This window comes from Corvus kubaryi, unplaced genomic scaffold (genome assembly GCF_017639235.1).
Source record: "Corvus kubaryi isolate FWS band 111438036 unplaced genomic scaffold, C.kubaryi_AGA036_p1.0 65146, whole genome shotgun sequence".
Lineage (NCBI taxonomy): Eukaryota > Metazoa > Chordata > Aves > Passeriformes > Corvidae > Corvus > Corvus kubaryi.
The window spans coordinates 82,887-101,061 of NW_024581791.1; the positions used below are offsets into that span (position 1 = coordinate 82,887).

An 18,175-nucleotide genomic window follows, 5' to 3' on the forward strand; every position below is an offset into this window, starting at 1 on the left:
TTTCAATGCAGTAAAAAGACAACAATCTTGAATTCCTTTTCCATGAGATGTTTCCACATCAGTGAAACTGTGCAGCAGTAGGCAAATAGGAGATGATACAGTACAGGTGATTGCACACAACCTCAGAAAAGAAGATACTGAGAATAAGTTTTTCTAAAAGTCATCCCAAAACCCAAGGTCCTTTTACCTTCTTGGGAGTTTGGAGTTCGTTGGGTTGCTCTTATGGGGTTTTTTTTGAAGGGCCTAAGGAGCCAGGGCTGGCCAGGCGAGAGGAGAATTATATGCCTTTCATAGTGAAACAGCAACAACAACAATCACAGCTAATTGCATCCTTTGCATTTAACAGGTATGGAATCAAAGATATAAATAAGGCACAAAGGGTTACTTACCCTTTAGAAAACAGACCTAACTCTAATCCTAAACAGACTCTTCCCAGCCAAACAGGAAGGTACCCCACAGTGATCCAACATAGGTAACTGCTGCTGAAGAGTTCAAGTTTTATGAATCCAGTGGATTTGTAACTGAAGCAAAAACCATTATTACACCCAAGAATTAGCATTTGAAAGAAAGAATTTCAGATGGTTCACTCCAATGTAGGAAAGACCTAAGCCTTATACCAGGCAATTTGCTGTAAAACAACAAACCTACAAAGAACATGAATGAACTGAAGGTGTAGAATTACACAAATAAGTGAGAGAACAAAAAACACAAACATAAACAAGGAGTGGAAAGAAATATATGAAGTCAAACAAAAACTAATCCAGTAGTTCGCATACAAAGACAGCAAAGCAGCCAGAGCCAAGTAGCATAATGATTATTTTGAGGTCATATGTTGTTCTTGTCTCCACCATCTTACCAAGAAGTACAGGAATTCCCAGTTTAAGTACAAATTGCAGTAAAATTAAATTCACTCGATAAAGAATTTTTCTTTTTAATTACCCAATCAATTTGGAGATTCTTGCCACATCTCCTATTTCCCATTATTTTCATGCAAAGCTTCCCATTGAAAAGTCACTCACAGGAGTATAGAGGTGTCATTTGGGGACAAAAGCACGAAAGAAATTTGTTGCACATATTGTCATTAAGGAGTGACTTTAGGCATCGCAAGTTCAGAAAGTTGTTATATTCCTGTAAGTCTGTTTCCTAACAAAGCAGATTTGGATATGCTGCCATTTGGTTTATTCATACATTATTTATTAACAGCTTCCAAACTCTTACAATAAAAGCCACAACTAATAATCTCAATGAAGCAGCTGTCATCAGCAGACAGCAGGAAGTCTGAGAAAACAGGCAGTAACATCAAATCTTTTAAAACTCTCTTTTACCACCTTCTACAATTATCTTAAATATAAATGATAGTGTCCCCAGTGACTGCGCTAGAGCAGGCTTTACTTTTTCCTCTTTTTGCCTTTCCTCTTCTTCTAATTCCCTTATTTAATGCCCCAAAAAAAATTCAAAGATACGTTTTTTCCAAAAACAGAGGGAACAAAAACACCAAAAACCTCCTGTTTTTTCTTTAAAGCATCCCTGGGGAGGTTTGCTTCCTGAACTGCCCCTTTTCCTGAAGTTCAAATTAGACTACAGATAACCGTGAGGTTTGAAATTATTTAAATTACTTATTGTTAATAAAAAGTAGAATCTTTATTTTGTTTAATTTACACTTCACATAAAATTCCTTTCCAAATTTTATTCAGCAAGCAAATTTATGTACTGTAGTTGGCAGATTGAGACTTGCGATACCTGAATTCAGTTCTTTGCTCTGTCACAGAACAGTTTTACACACATCACTTCAACTTCTGTGGCTTTAATGAGGGCCAGTTCATTGATGTCTGAGGAGCATTGTCAATACAAGGAATGAAGGAAAAAAGATAAACCCAAAGGTGTCCCCGGTTCACTAAACACCTGTGAACATTCCCAGAGCTTGCAAACTCAGAACACTATTGCAGTCCAAGCCAGCAATGGCTATTTTTCATAAAACATACAAAATACCATCTTGCATTGATATCTGCAAACATAGAGGTTTTCAAAAATAAGGTTTGAATACCCACTTGAGAACTTCCAGAGCTTTGCACATGAAAAAGCCTAAAATACCCTCCTCCCTCCACAAATACTAATGCAAAAGTAAACCAACTAAAGTATGTATCTGTACTATTAATTGTAATATCAAAGTTTAGCAAAAACCCATGCATTCAAATAATTTATCAACTACTGAATTGGCATCAGTTTGATTCCAACGCACCAAAAGCTGAATTCTAGTACCTCATTACAGTAATCTAAAACATATTTCATAGATGAAAAAGAAAGTAATTCCTCAGTTGCATAGATTATGCAAAAAAGATTTGCTGGTGTTTGTTGTGTAGGTCATGAATAAAATGGAAACACAAATTTAAACTGAATCCAACTTCTGAGTGCATGTCTAAGATGGTCATTGCCGTGGATCAGTATTGTATAATTGTAAGCACCTTCTACTTGTCAAGTACATTAAATGAATACTCTCAGATTACAGACATTACACCGTGCACTTTTTCAATGGCAGTATCCATTTCAAGTACAATATGTTAAGAACTCGCTATAACTCACGTTATAATCATTGTAACAGTAATAGCTAGAGTTTACATCCAGCAAAAAGGACCCATGTGCAAGACACAGCATTATCACCTATTGAGCAAGACAACATTTGCACATAGAAAAGGCATCCTACTCCTCTGCTTTAACTACATCAGCACCACCTCCTTGTGTCACTTATTTTGGAAACAGATTCAGAATTGGCCAGTGGTAAGACACCATCAAATGGGCATTTTGAGCACCTGGAGCAGAAGTTAATACCTAGTTATATTTTTGCCATTTGAAAACATGCAGACAAGGAGAAGAGCAGGTCCATTTACTGTGTTGTACAAGATAAGCTTGAGAACCAACTTTCTTCTTAAGAAATACCTCCCACAGAGACAAATTTTCCACAACTAATAAAAAATCCCAAACAAAAACCCCCAACAACTACCATCCAAACAAAAGCACATTAAAGAAGCAGAGGTTTTCCAGATCTATCTTAAGGGTCAAGGCAACAGGTCTGATCTTGACAATCTTTATAGATATAAATTACGTATGTGGACAGCCCCTGGAAACATGATTTAGCTTTCAGGATCCTTCACAAATACATTCTCCTCCTCAACTCAGAAGTACCGTAGCTTCCCACTGGTTACCATATTCATTGTTTTCCTAGACCAGAGGTTCCTGGCTGGTTTCTTAACACATGGAAGAGGCTGTAACTCCACACACCCTTTCCCTCAACATCAGTTAAAGCCAATACTCTTCCTCACAACAGGCTGCAGCAGTGGTACTCACCCTTCCAAGTTACCTGTGGGTAACAAGCCATTATGATCAGGAACTACACAATTTCAAACTATTTAATGATCATTTTTATTGATGTTATTTGTAGTTTGAAAAATAATTTACAAAGAAAGAAGTATATGAAAGTATTATATTGAGGCAAAATAGAAGCCTGGCAATAACTCAGAACCCCTTGCACATCCATCACATCTGCCGTGCCAAAGAGGAGTAAATGCAGAGATCATGGGATAAGCAAAGATTAGATGAGAGAAAATGTCCATCCTGAGGGACAGGAGGAAAGGGGAACTGGATTAAACTACTTCATTTTTTCCACAGAAATTGTTAATAAAGTGCTACAGGTTAAAGCAAAAGCTGCTCCTTAGTAATGGCACTCTACACAAGACACTGCAAACAGTTCAATTTTCCTGGGTTTTTTTAATATAAAAATTTTTCTATTACCATAAATAACTCCAAGATTTCTAAAGCACCACCTTACTCTTCCACTAAAGGTATTTTGCACAAACACTGAACATAGAAGTTATGCAGATCCTACAGTTCACATAACCAACATGATGAACTAAGAAAACGTGGACATGAGAAGTGGTAGCTATTTTAAGTCTCTGATGTGACCTAGCTCCTTGAAGCCAAGAGGAGATGAGGAAATGCACTCAGAACCTCTCCTGAAAGAGGTCTGAAGGGCCTTCCCTAAGGGCGAAGAGCCTGTCACTAAGGGGACAAGGTCCAGTCCATTCCAGAACTGAAGGAAACCAAAGCCACTCTCAGAATAGCTAAAAGCTCTTCAGACACAAGTGCAGAAGCAGAAAGTCTAAAACCAGAACCTGGTGGATTTGCTGTCTATAAAAATCACCAAGTAATTTAGGGGTTTTTTATATGTTTATCTTTTTTTCAGCCATTCCCTTTGTTCAACATGCCTACTGTATCTTCTCTAGGAATAGCACAGCAGATAAAAGTGTTTGTAATACAATGCCAGAGACACTTAATTCTTGCCAGCCCGGTTCTCCATTAAACTTCATCTAGATCTTATGCATCAGCAACTGCAAATAAACTGAGTTTTCACAAAAATATCATAATCATTTCTTTCAAGAGTTTTCATGTCCTGTAAGCTTAAACCAATGTTTAACTGGCTTTTCTGAAAAGGAAAAATATGAACCTGTGCAAGACTTACAGTGATGTGACTGGAAAGAAGAATGTAAAGGTCAACAAAATAACTAAGACAAATTCAACAAAGTAATTGCCATTTTGCATCAAGATCTACAAAAATGAGAATTAGACAGTAAAAAGAACCAATACATGACATCTTTAGGTGAGATTAATCTTACCTGAATATTAGAATATTTTGTGCATGAATTCATAGCAAAAACTTTGGAAGCCTATATGTGCCAGTTCTCCCAGATCATTCTGACACCTAGAACATTCTATCCTACACAACATCCCTAAATACACAAATGGCTAAGTCATGTGTCTGAATTTCTGCCCTCTAAAATGCAACATGCTCAAATCACTTGAAAAAAAGTACATGCCTGATAATTGTTTAAAGCTAACCCATTTGCCATGCACTCCTAACACAAGCACACAACTTTCAAAAAAGGAAAACCAGCTTTCAAAATTCAAGTTGGTAAGAAGGAAATGTGCTATTATTAAGATGAGACAAAAAGGTCTTACCCATTTGGCAGGGAGGTATCTGGTTCCCCAAAACAGTGACAGATGCTCAGTGCAATGTTATACCATCCCTGCCATGTCCTGCACTCTGATGTCAAGATCCCCAGCCACCCTCATCACCCCTCCTGGAAATTCTGCCACTGCACCAAAATCTCACCTGATCAGCTCATCACACCTTGTTCTGCAGTGTAGCCAGGTACTGCAAGGCCAACACTGCTGCCTTCATTTTCTGTTTCCCTCTCTCAGTCCAAATGTTTCCAAGATAATTATTACATCATGCTTTTAAAGCAAATATTTAAGCACCTACACAAATAGGATTTGCACAAATGATTTTACAGGTTATGGCTGGAATGCTCAAACCACCCAACAGTCACAGCTGAAGTGTCCTTGGAGATAAAAGTAGTTAAAGCTCTCCCTTTTCCTTGAAACATAACAGCAAAAGGGTTTTAGTAAACCTCCAGCTGTTGAAGATTCTGTCAAAGACAAGGTCTTGAGCTCCAGAAACTCGAAGCAAATGCAAAATTATCCTAAGATGTTTTCATAACTTCCCATAAACTCCAATAACTTTTCACATAACCCATAATCTACATTAGGCATCTGTGTATTAGTACAGGAATAAGACATACAGGTTTGGCACAGCCAAGCCAAGAACAAAATAGCAGGTATTTCACACTAGTGAGAATAATTTTAAAAATCTTTCAAAAAAATCTTTTTCCACTTTTTCAGAAAATGTTGTGAGAAAGCTTTTACATATATTCTCAAAATTAACCAAATTAGACCAATGTTGAGTGTTTCTAATATTTATTAACCTTTATGTCCAAAGTCTTCTCTCTCAGCTACCCTTTTTTATCTTAAATGCTTTTCTTGAGTTCATAAAGCTGTGATACTTTCTAAGCATTACTAGGATTAGTAGTCTAGTTTAAAAAAGAACACAGATAATTGATGTGTAAAAGGTTGGTTTTGACCAGAATTCAGAATCATATAATCTGTATATATGTAAGATAAGGTCTGTACTGGCCCAGCTACATCAGTCATGAGAAATAAGGTGAAATCACTGATCAAACTTCCGAGCAGAGACAATTTTTATGAGGAAATTTCTCTTTTCACAAACAACACACTCTACATGTGATGGACAAACTGTAGCAGCAACAGTACAGTCCTTGGTTGCATTTATCCTAAGGATTAGATACTACAGCAAACTTTTCTTTATCCAGACACACCAATTGAACACTTTCAGAGTTTTCTAAGCTGAAATACCTTAACTAGTGCTGTAGTATTCCCTTGATCCCACCAGCAAGGGCCACAGAACAGATACATTTTACTGATATGTTACAGTAAAATATGTTTTACTGTTACAGGATAGTAGTTCTTAAGGAAGAATAATTACACCAATGTGAGAACTTTCAGTGGTGCATCTGCATTCAGAAGAATCAAAGAAATCATTTGCCTAATATAAATATGCTGTCATAAGAAAAGCAGAAGTAGTAAAAATGTGCATTTCAGTCCAGTGGAAGTAATGTCTTCATTTAACAAGATGCTTCAAGTTTCTCAAGGGAGTTGTTTATTTGTAACACAAAGCACTACACTTCATGTTTCTATTATGTCATGTGTCATTTGTCTTTCTCTAAGAAATCTGTGTTGTCAATATCTATTTTATTGTTCAGTAAATTTTCATTACACATGCCATTATGTCTACATTCTGTTATCTCCCTGGTATTCTTGCCACTTTTCATATTTTTCTAACGGTGATATGCATTTAAATTCACCAAAAAAAAAAAATTCTTGTAAGTGGTCACTGTGCCTAGGCAGTCTTTTCACCTAAAATTAGCATTTCTCTTTCTCAAGGATAAATAAATTCTTTGCAAAACAAATTATATCTAAATCAGACTTACCATTTCGTTTCTTTGTGAAAGGACTCATAGGTTTGTTTGTTTTATTTTAAAGGATGATAAAAGTTCTTAGCCCAGGGCCTGGCAATGGAAATCAACCAAAACTCTTAACTTGGAATCACTTACAGACCTTCACCCAAAGCACTGAAATCGATTTAGCATACAGGATTTTAACATATCAGCAGCCATAGGCAGAGCCGAGAAGTTATTTCCATCCATTATAAAAAAAATCAAACGTCCAAGACAGCAATCTTATATGATACATAAAACCACTGCATCAAAATTCAAAGGTGCATTTCTCTTAGGCCTTTAAAACCACTGAGCTCTGAGGTTTGGAGAGCTGCTCCTGCACACATCTCACATTGTTTCAGATGGCAGAAACAGTTGGAATTTCTTTAAACATTGGTCTACTTTTCAAATCCCTATGGTGACCTTGTTCAAGCTGATGCTGCAGAGCTAGAATTGAAAATCAGCTCTGAAACTACCACATCAGTGCCTCACATCAGTGGCTCTTTGGTCCAGGGAAATTTGACTTTAGGAGGAAGAGCAGTAGTGGTCTGGATCCACCTCTCATACAAGGGAAAGACATCTTTACCATCTGAAACACCATAAATGAGAGCTTCACAGAAACATTAGCCCAAAAAAGCATTCTCCATGGTCCTTTGGGAAGATAAAGAGACCCACCTAAAAAAAAAAAAAAAAAAAAAAAAAAAAAAGGCAAGTTTCTAATTCTGGTCATTCTACTGTTCTCTATATGATAGTGCAATATGGGACATCTGACACTGCTCTATCTAAAACAAAACAGCATAAAATCATCTTTAGACTAACATATTTTTAAATACTATTCAAAAGGTACCTGGGTCACAAAAGCTGAAGAGAACCATGCTAAAATGGTTTGTTAGCGTAAAATTCTAAGCTAATTACTAATATTTTAATGCCTTTTGAAGCACCCCTTCACCATTCTTTTTTCAAACACCACCACCCCCAAAAGATAAAATTGATCAAATCCTTACTGATAGTCTCTTGAGGGGAATCTTTTTTTTAAATAAATATATATGGAATGTATATATATATCTCCATTTTTAAAAACACTGTAGGTCCATCACTCCTGCCACTGACATTCCTGATTTCCATGTTACTATTATGTCAAAGTGAAGAGAATTTCATTCAGAGATATTCTGATGAAGACATAAGCATTACAAAAGACAAGAATAAATCATTTCTACTGTTTTGAAGACTGTTTCAGATCAGTACACATCTACAAGGGATCAGATTTCAGGATATTATTTATATTCATATAAAGTTTGTCAAGGCTTTTGTCTTCCTTGATAAAAAATTACTGTCTAGAAACTGGACGCCTGTAAGAGCTGTATTTACTTACATTCTCTCATCCTGCCTGCAAGCCTGCTTAAGTATAGTACTTAAAAAAACACGTATTTTGCTCCTGCTGAAAAAAGTAATAGCATTAACCTCCCCCCATCTTTGTCATTCTATACTAAACAAGCCATGCAGAACCATAGAGAGGAAAGAACTGTTCCTCCAGGAAGTGCTTTAATGAAATAGAAAAAGGTATAAACATCTCTGTATGCCTTGTGTGGAACATAGAAAGTCACACGAGGGAAAAATACAAGGAACTTGTTACGTGTCCTGTCAGAAAATGGCTGCTACATAAAAGCAAAACTTATTGCCTTAAGGGAATCCTGCATTTTCTTTGCTGTTTTTTGTTTTCCATCTTGCTTTCCTGCTAGACTTACACCTTCCAGCAAGGCAGAGTGTCAAGAAGCTTCAGTGTACAGAGGAAGATCATCTGACAACAAACAATGTATCCAGATTGTCAGATGGAGTGTATACATTGGAGAGAATTAACTGGGAGAACGTATCTGTCCACATAATTGCAAAATTGAACTTAGAGGCAAGTAAATGCTTCTCTCCAATTTAAAACAGCTATTCCATTTTAACTACTCCTTGCTCTGCAGGTGCCTGCTTCAGATGAAGAAAGACACTAAGAATCACAGAAAAACACTTTCACTTGAATAGAAGACAGATGCGTGTTTGTTTTCAATGATTCACAAGCACTTGCTGTGCAACAGTGCTGCCTCTCCTGCCAGTCATCACTGGAAATTTATTTTAGCAGATTTTTCAAGTTAGCCAATATAAGTAATGTAATGTTAGTAATGAGATAACAAGAACCATGGGTGAGGCAGCTGCACTGGTATCAGGGCAACTGCAAAGGAGGTTAAAGCTTTTATCACACAGTGCAAGATTAGGAAGGTCTAAAGTACTCTGGTGTGGTCACAAGAGAGACACAGCAGAGTTACTACCAGTTCATCTTTTCCTGAATAGCAGTGGTGCAACAGGATTAACTCTAGCTGAAAGAAAAAGAAGTCAATGAAAGGAATATGCTTGAAACTACTTGACTACAATGATCAAAGTATGATAGAAACAAGAGAATGACCGTTTTGTATAGAAAAAAAAAATCTGTACTTGATATAGTTCAGGCTTCCTTTTTTGTCAGCACTTTAAACAACTCAGCAAAGGTTAAGACAATTATACTCCCATTACTGGGAAAGTTACTAAAACTATATAAGGTTTTAAATACAGCTTATATTTATCTAATAGCCTGAGCTGCAAACCTACAACAAAGATGCTTTGCATCATATCCCAATTTTCAGTGTATTTGGCCAAAATAGAAATGAAGCAAACTAATCAAAAAGTCATTCTTCACGTGAGAAAAGAAAAAATGTACAAACAATTCCCAATCTTGCTAAGTTTCTAACTCCAAATTCAGAATATTCCTCATTTACTATCAATGTAATTAAAGTGCAGCTATTAAGACCTCATGAACTTTACTTTTTTCATAAATACAAAAGTTTTTTGGTATGTAATAGGGTAATTTATATTACCACAATTGTTATAAATGCAGGTAGCTGCTGAAAATATTCACGACAAAATTATTGTTCGAGTGTTCACAGAACAGTCATCAAAACATCTATTTATTTTCATAATCAGAGAGAAAATACTAATAGTAACTAGAGTACCCAGCAGACCCAAATTACTGAATTGTGTTATCAGATACATGCAATTAACTCTTGCAGCCTTCTGGATAGACCATCTTTTCTACTTAACTTTACTTGTACTCACTGTAGTGGAAATTATGGCTTCCACTCCTGCTGAACTACAGAAGTGGTCCAGATAGCCTGAGAACAGTTTCATAAGGCTGGATCTTAGCTCAAAGCAAGAGAAACAGCTGGTACAAGCAGTGAATATAGAATGTGCTCAGTACAACATTTCTGTATGTGCACCAACAGCCAGAGCACCTGTCCCTGGGAACAAGCCCCAGCAATGCCAGCCTTTTCCTTGGCATTTATCAGGACCTTTCCCACACACTGCATTCATAGTACGTTTTCTCCAGCACAGTGTGCAGTGTAGGACTTCAGCCTGTTGTTCTTTCTTCTGAACATTTAATCTGATGTTTTGTGCTTTCTGCTGATATAATACAGAGCCTAAGTACGAGAAACACTGGTATTTCTATTCAGTATAATTAATAAAAATTTAGAGAGGGTACATAAAAACTAAATAGAAAAGCGGTGTTAGAAAATGCAGTAAAGATACTGCACCTAAAAACCATGACTAATAATTGGGTAAAACTGACACAACAATCAAATGGAGATACTTTCCACAAACCAAAAGACAGATACTTAGTATTTTGAAATTTAATGTAAGATGTCATAGCATCTCAATAAAATGCAGGCAGCTAAAACATCCTAAAATAAACCCCCACTGTCTTTCAATACTAAAAAAAGGAAGTCAGAGTAACAGTCAAACCTCAGTAATAGATGAGCCTTTAATCAAGAAATAAAGCACATTTTTAGTGGCTTTTCCTCTTTGAGGAAATTCCTGAGCAATACCTGCTTACTGACTCAAAGTAAAATCTGTAAGGTAAGAAACCCCCCCCAGTAGCCACATGAATGGGATACTGGAGCCACCAAAACATTTTCTCTTAACCAAAAACAGATTATAATTTACAGTCTAAGAGATTAAAGACCATTTTATTACTTCTCAATGCCATTCTTCCCTTACAGTGCTGTAATTATGACTGGTCAAGTAGATCTTTAATTTGCACACCTCAAATACTGATAATCTGTATTCTGTAGACATCTACAAATACATACATCAAAGCTGCTGGCTCCCACAGAATGTTAACCAGGCCCATTGCTCTTATATTCTTTTTAGAGTTGAATCCCAGTGCATTAGGTCTATAAACAGGTCCACTTAGTCATTTTCTTACAAGCTATTCATGTAGAAACTATAATGTTCTGTTCTCCCCAGAAGCTTGTAATACATCACATGGATAATTGCGTTTGAAAAGATTAAGCATGAAACACAAAAAACACCAATAAAATTCAAAGTACACCTGAGTCATCACAGGAGTATTTCTTAAAGAGCAGGTAACATGGGGGGTATGGGGGGAGCCAGTAAAAAACCAAAACAATACAAAAAAAACCAATTCAAGTTTCAAAGAGTAGATTCCTGTAAGCACCAAGCAAGCATATTAGCCTTCGAATTATACATACCGACCTGAGACACAAAGAGCATGCCATGAAATATTAAACACAAACTACAGTAGAATTAGCCTCATATACACCCAACAGGGCATAAATCTTCACTAAACTCTCCTAGAACTTTCAAAACACTCACACAAATAATGTATTGAGAGAAGGCTTTCCCCAGCTTCTGCTCTCCTGAAGCTAGAAAGTCTTTCCTAAAAATTAGAATTAGTTCAAGTCTGGATCTCTAAACAGTGACAAACACTAAATCTGTTCAATCAAATGCAGTGTAACAAGAGATATTTTCCAAAGCTGCTACTGACTTTTGTATATGCAATTGTTTCATATGAGCCACTGAATTTTGAAGAAATTACCTCTTTTCCAATCATGTTAACCATTATCTGTTCCGACACCCATTTAGCTGGCAAGAATTCAACCACTCACTAAATAATTCCATTTGCTATGTATTAATAGTTTAAACAGTTTTTGCTGTCTCCTATCTGAGCACCTTCACTATAGCTTCTACTGTTTTTCCCATTCACACTTAATTTAGAAAAAATCATAACAAAACACAATGCCACTTTTGAAACTAATAACAAAGCATCATTTGAAATGGTTCATTAAACTTGCAAAACATGCATTGCATCCTCCCTATTGAGCCAGTATCTATATTAAAGGCACTAAATCCAATTTAAAACAACTATTAATTAAATTCAAGTGTCGAAGTTCTTAATATGGCAACTGGCAGTATTCACGAAACACAGAGGGCAAGGTGTACATCTGACTGTCAGACTAGTTCAACTAATTAACGAGATTTAAAATTAATTTTGGTATAGCAACATACAATTTTTCCAACTATTACACTGATTCATTTAGTGGAAAATATTGCAGGCAAGCACTCCCCAAGTCCAATTCAGTAGTCATTCTTATCAGTGGAGACACTCAGTCTTGGCTTCTTCGGAAAGATCGAGAAATCCAACTTGTCCATGTAATAACCCTTAGGTGCCAGCCCCTACAGAAGGCAGAAGCAACCCGGTTGATGTGAGAGACCAGGGTTCCACCTGCTTGGAAGGAGACAAGAAGCCATTTGTTTCAAGTAGACTCAACTTGCCAAAACCAGAGGGGTTTGCATCCATCTGACCTGTGCTTGGTGATTTCCCCAAGCCCCTGGGCAGATACAGCTCTGTCTTAACCCCCTGTGTTCTACCAGTACTGAGTTACAAATATCTTTCCTCAGAACACAGATACTGCTAAATGGGACTGTGGTAACTGGCTGTACCCCAGTGTCATAGGTTAGCAAGCATAGTCCCGGAAGGGACGTCCTTGCTAAGGGGTGCTTACAGTTTCCTCTGGGAACTGATAGAACCTATCAGCTGGCCAGTTTGAATATGGACAATTCTCTAAGCCACTTAAAGTTGTGATCACCTCTGTGATCCACATTTAAGAATAGGCAAACTCCCCCTCCAAGCTCTCTCTCGTTTCCGGCGCTGGCACAGGTGGCTGCAGGGCCCGAGCAGGGCCCAGTGGGCCCGGCCAGGCCCTGCTTGGGCCAGGCCAGGCCCTGCTTGGGCCAGGCCGGGCCGGGCCACGGCCATCCTGAAGCCATGGACCTGTTCCAGCCGTGGAACCCCCCCCACTGCCTTGCCGTGGGCAGCCGGAGCAGCTCGGCTCTTCCCCCTCTCCACTGCGATAAGAAAAAATTCAACATTCCAGCTGTAAAGCTGCAAGGCCGAGGTGAGAGTAACCCTTTTATTGCTGTGAAGAGCTGAAAACCTGAGGGAAGAGAGAGAGGAGATGCTTAAAGCTGAAATTCTGTTGTGAAGCTATGATATATCAGAGTATCCTGTTGTAATTTCATGAAGATATGGGGGGTGGAGTGTTCAATTCGTGAGCAAAAGCACCTGCGCTGAGATAGGCAGATGCTGACGCAGCTGTAATTTCATGAGAAGTTTGGACAGGGAGAGATGAACCAGATGAGGACTTTTGCTCCGAACGGGAAAGGAGAAAACCTCAGTCCGTAGAGATGCTCCCAGAGATAGTCCTAAAGATGAAGATGATGAAGACCCTTTGCTCCCAGGGAAGGAGAAGGGCCTCTGTTTTTGTTTCTGAACGGCTCAACCTTAAAAATTGTACCCCAAAAAACTTCAAGAGTGGACCCTCGAAGGCAGTTGCGGGAAAAGCTGCAAGTCGGGGGAAAGGACTCACACGCAGGCAGAGAGACTCCTCTTCCTAAATGGACTGAACGATATTTGGAAGTGGGCGGCTGTCTCGTTGTGATAATGTTTTCATAGCATGAGCAAGAAGAGACTTCTCTTTCTAAATGGACTGAACAAGGTTATTATGGAAGTGGTAAACAGACTGACCATCTTAAGGGTTGTCTTTTCACATCGTCAGTGGGAGAAGGGAGGAAGGTGGGGGGAGGAGGAGAGTTCTGAAGGTGGTATTTTTTTTTTTCTTCTTTTAGGTCTGTTAATAAACTTCTTTATATTCTTTCAAGTTTGGTGCCTGTTTTGCATTTCTCCTAATTCTTATCTCACAGCAGATAAACAGTAATGAGTATTTTGGACCAAACCACTACACTAAATTGGTGTTTCCGCCCGGTTACAAACCGAACCCGCGACACCCAGCACTCCCCTCTGTCTTTTTCAGTGGCACGCACTGCGGTGAGCTCCAGCTTCTCACTTTCACAAAGCTGAGGGCCAGGATTTGAGGATGAGGCAAAGACATCGCCAACTGAGGTAACAGTGCTTTTCAAGGGTCACTGCTCTGCTGCCTAGTTAAACCTTCCTTGTAAGGCTTATTATCTCCCAGGAAACCCAAACGCATGAGCATTCTACATTGGAACAGTAAAAGCGCAACAATCCTCAGTTTATTGAATTTGTTTCCGTGTTATTTACCACGTAAAGACACTGTTCAGTAAGAATGGACAGGCCAAATTGAGCAAGGAGATAATGTTAAGGACTTCAGGCTCTTTCAAAAAACTCAAAAAATTTATGTTTATTTTTGAGATACCTTAATTCCTGTTCCAAAAAAAAAAAAAAAAAAGAATGCCCGTTTCTCAGCACACAGCACAGTTCAATTCTTTTCAGCTCTGTCAGAGTTACTGCTTTTGCTTTTGTTATTCTCCAAGTTATTACAAAAACATCAATTCAGGATCTAGTGCAATTGGCACTACAGTATTTCAGCTTCCACTCTTGTTTTTATGCTGAGTATGTTCCATAGTCAATTCAACAGTAGTAGTCAAGCAACTAATAGAAAAATGAAACTTCTGTTTTTCCTGTTAAAGACATGAACCCCTACTTCTGCAACATTTACAGAATCTGCACAAGTCATTCTTATCCCTTTTATGGAGCTTTGAAACATTAACTGCATTAACTAATTAATTTGCCATTAACTAATTTATCTACTGACCAAAGAGACAGAAACTGACACTGGGTAATGATTAGTTCAGAGGTCAAATTAATTAAAAACAGTACAGTAGTGACAGAATTTAATCTCATATTTCTCATGAGAGCATGGAATCACTCACAGCTGCACCAATTTGCGATAAATCCATGGAGAGATTCCATGATGGGAGTGGAATTAATTTGTGTCACCCCTAAGAGTATATGTGCTCACTCAACAGTACCTGTATAAAACAATATTAAAAATACACAAACTGAGCAAACCAAATGAACCTCTTGTTTGAGCTAGCACATGCTACATGCCCTTCAATATCAAGATACAATAATTTGCATCACTAAAATTCAGGGGATCACAAGAGTGGTCAGAATGACCAGAACATTCTTTGCAGTCTGTCTTCTATCTGTGTGAATGCGCTTGAGTAAAGAACCCAGCAATGCACAAGGGCAGTGAAGAGCCACTGAAAAATACACCACCAAGCTCAACCCCCCCCCACCCACTCAAACCCAATCACTACATCACTCTGGAAACTACCAACAACTTGTAAGTGCAGCAGAAGAGGGACCTCTGGGCCTGAATGAAGAGAGCAGCAATGAGATTCCCAAATCCTGTGGCAAAGAAACAACAGAGAGAAGCATAAGATGGAAGGATGAGCTGCTCCAACCGCAGGGACTCTGGCTTCTGCAGCAACTTGATTTCTCCACCCAACTCTTTCTTGGACCTTAATACAAGATCCCCCGAATACATGAGCCTCCCACTAAGGCTCTAACTATCCAAGAAACTGGGATGTTTTGAATGGAGGATGAAATAAACACAGCTTGGAAGATTCTTTTATTATTAGCTCTGAATAACAGAGTACTGATGACAGAACCTGCCACCCCATTGAGGTGCACTGTACACACTACCTAAAGCTCCAAGCAAGAGCTGTTTTTGCAGCTCATACACAGAGAATCCAAATGGCTTCAATTTTACCACTGAAAGAACCAGTGACAATGTGGTTGTGGCAGCAAAGTTTCCAGCATGCATTGTACAATTCTGCCCAGAAGCCAAGGCAAGCACTCACGTTAAGCTGACCATCTGTAAAAGGGAGATAATATTTTGTCCTGCTTTTGGTATTACTGGCAAGGTATCTTTTATGTGTGAGCAGGAAGTTGCACTGCAGCTTATGACAAGAGCCACATTTGCTAGGTGGTAGTGTCAAATAAATAACAGTCATGCTAATAACTAGAAGGAACTATCAAGATGAATCAATATAAAAAGAAATTGCAATGCTTATGTAAAACATTATTGTCTATTCATTGAAAAATTACAAACCACAGAATACAACTGATCTGGCAACATGGCCTAATTGTTATTGATTTGCATTAAGAATTTTTCCCTACTTGACATTTCTAGAATTTTTATATAATTGTATATTAAGGCTCATAGTGAAGATGAGATCTATTTTAAATTCCACACATCTGCTGAGATATGCCATTCTGAAATTAACTGTCTTCAAACCTACATTTAGAGCCATGAAAGTAATTCAATTTCCCAATATTAACTCTTCTTACATCAATACGTGAATTTAAGATAGGTTGCATTCTTGTTCATGTTGTAGAACAAAACCAAGAGTCTCTTTTCTGTGGGGTCACAAGAAGAAAGTATTTTTTGAAAAGTTTTTCAGAGGAACAGATTCAGCTGAGAAGGCTAATATCTAAGTGACTGGATAACTGTGACTTACATTCTAAATAAATGTAGGAAGGACATCATCAAAACCTTTGAAGTTCAAATCACGAAAATGTGATGATTAAATCTAAGTTTTTATTGCCATTAATGTCATTCTCTTTTTTTAATATAAGCAATTTAAGGCCGCTTTCATAAGGATTTTGGCATACAGTATCGACTTCTAACATTCAAAATGACTATTGACTTCAGGGTTAGCTACTCAGCCTGAGTACAGCGATGATCAATTCAAGATGCAGGCCAGCATCTCTGAAAATAATACCTCTTTGTACAGACTGTGAGTATGCAAATGTGTAAATTAGCCTGGAGAGGAAGTTACAGTAATGAGGGGATTCTGGAGAATGTTACACTCCACTATGATAGAGGTATCAAACACTAAGAGGTTTGTTTCAAACAAAATTAATTACAATTATAAAAAAAAAAAAATTACAGTTATTTTCTCCCATGCTGCTATAATTTTCTTTTGAAATTAAAATTACTGTGTGATACCAAAGGATATATGACTGTTTGAGAGAATTTGAGAGATACATTATACATGCTATTTGCCTCACTGAGCTTCACATGAGCCATCCTCAAAACTCAACAGTGATCTAGTGATACTGAAATGAACACCACAACTATTTTTTTTTTTTTGTGAGGGAATTTAACATTTAAGCTTCACAAACCAGCAAGCTACTTCCTGATTACTCTTAAGTCCTTATCACTAAACGAATTTAGCATGTCTTTTGTCCTCCACTGATAATCTCATACTTCCACACAAGGAATTAATCAGAGAGCAACAAGCCAGTACCTCTGATATCTGGTATCATTAATGACATTTCTTTATTAACAAGAAAAGTGACTCTTTATCAAAGCTTCAGCTTCAGGTTTTACGAGCAGCTGACAGAACAACTGTGGGTTTAGCTTCAGAAACAGAACCACACTGAAACAGCTCAGAAAAACATTTCTTTTGATCATTACCTGATAATCTTCATGCTCATCTGGACAATTTTAGACTCACAATACCTGCTGTAAAACATTCAGGTCATTGAAGGTGCAGCCACCTGACTAGGAAACACTCACTGCAGTGAGAAGAGGACCCAACACACCCCAACCAGCAGAGAGGCCAAGGCCTGGTGCAGACAGTTTGGCAAGGGAGAAAAATTAAATTATCATCACAGAACAGAACAGAGAACAAACTGGGTCAAAGCAAACAATGAGGTATTCAGGGGACAGCAAAGCACAGAATTTTCTAAAGAAAAAATTGCAGTGGGCTTTGCCGAGAATGTTGAGCCGTGTTTTTTTAAATCATCAGTATCTTTGGTTAGACAGGCCTTTTCTCCAAACTGCTTTTAACATAAAAAGCAAATCATGAAAGACCACAAAATTATTATTTCTTCTAGGCACTGCTGCAAAGTACCTGAAGTTAAAACACAGGAAGAATTAAATATCATATGCTGCAAAGTTCTTTTTATTTTCATCGGATACTTCACTTGATACTCAAGGAGAAAATTGTGTGCTACTTTGAAGATGCTCCTAAATTAAATTTCCTTGTTCAAATTAGAAACTTTGACATTTAAAATGAATTTTAATAGGGTAGTAAACTCAGGATATTTCATAACTCCA

The 18,175-nt window shown here is 37.8% G+C and overlaps 1 long non-coding RNA gene across 1 annotated transcript in view; it reads right to left on the minus strand.

Moving 5' to 3' along the window:
• The window catches only part of LOC121673051, a 98,007-nt gene extending 80,340 nt beyond the window's left edge, over nucleotides 1-17,667 (minus strand). The window contains exon 1 of the long non-coding RNA XR_006019125.1: nucleotides 17,531-17,667. This is a non-coding gene — a long non-coding RNA (uncharacterized LOC121673051). The remainder of the gene's footprint in view (nucleotides 1-17,530) is intronic.
• Between the last annotated feature and the right edge of the window lie 508 nt (nucleotides 17,668-18,175).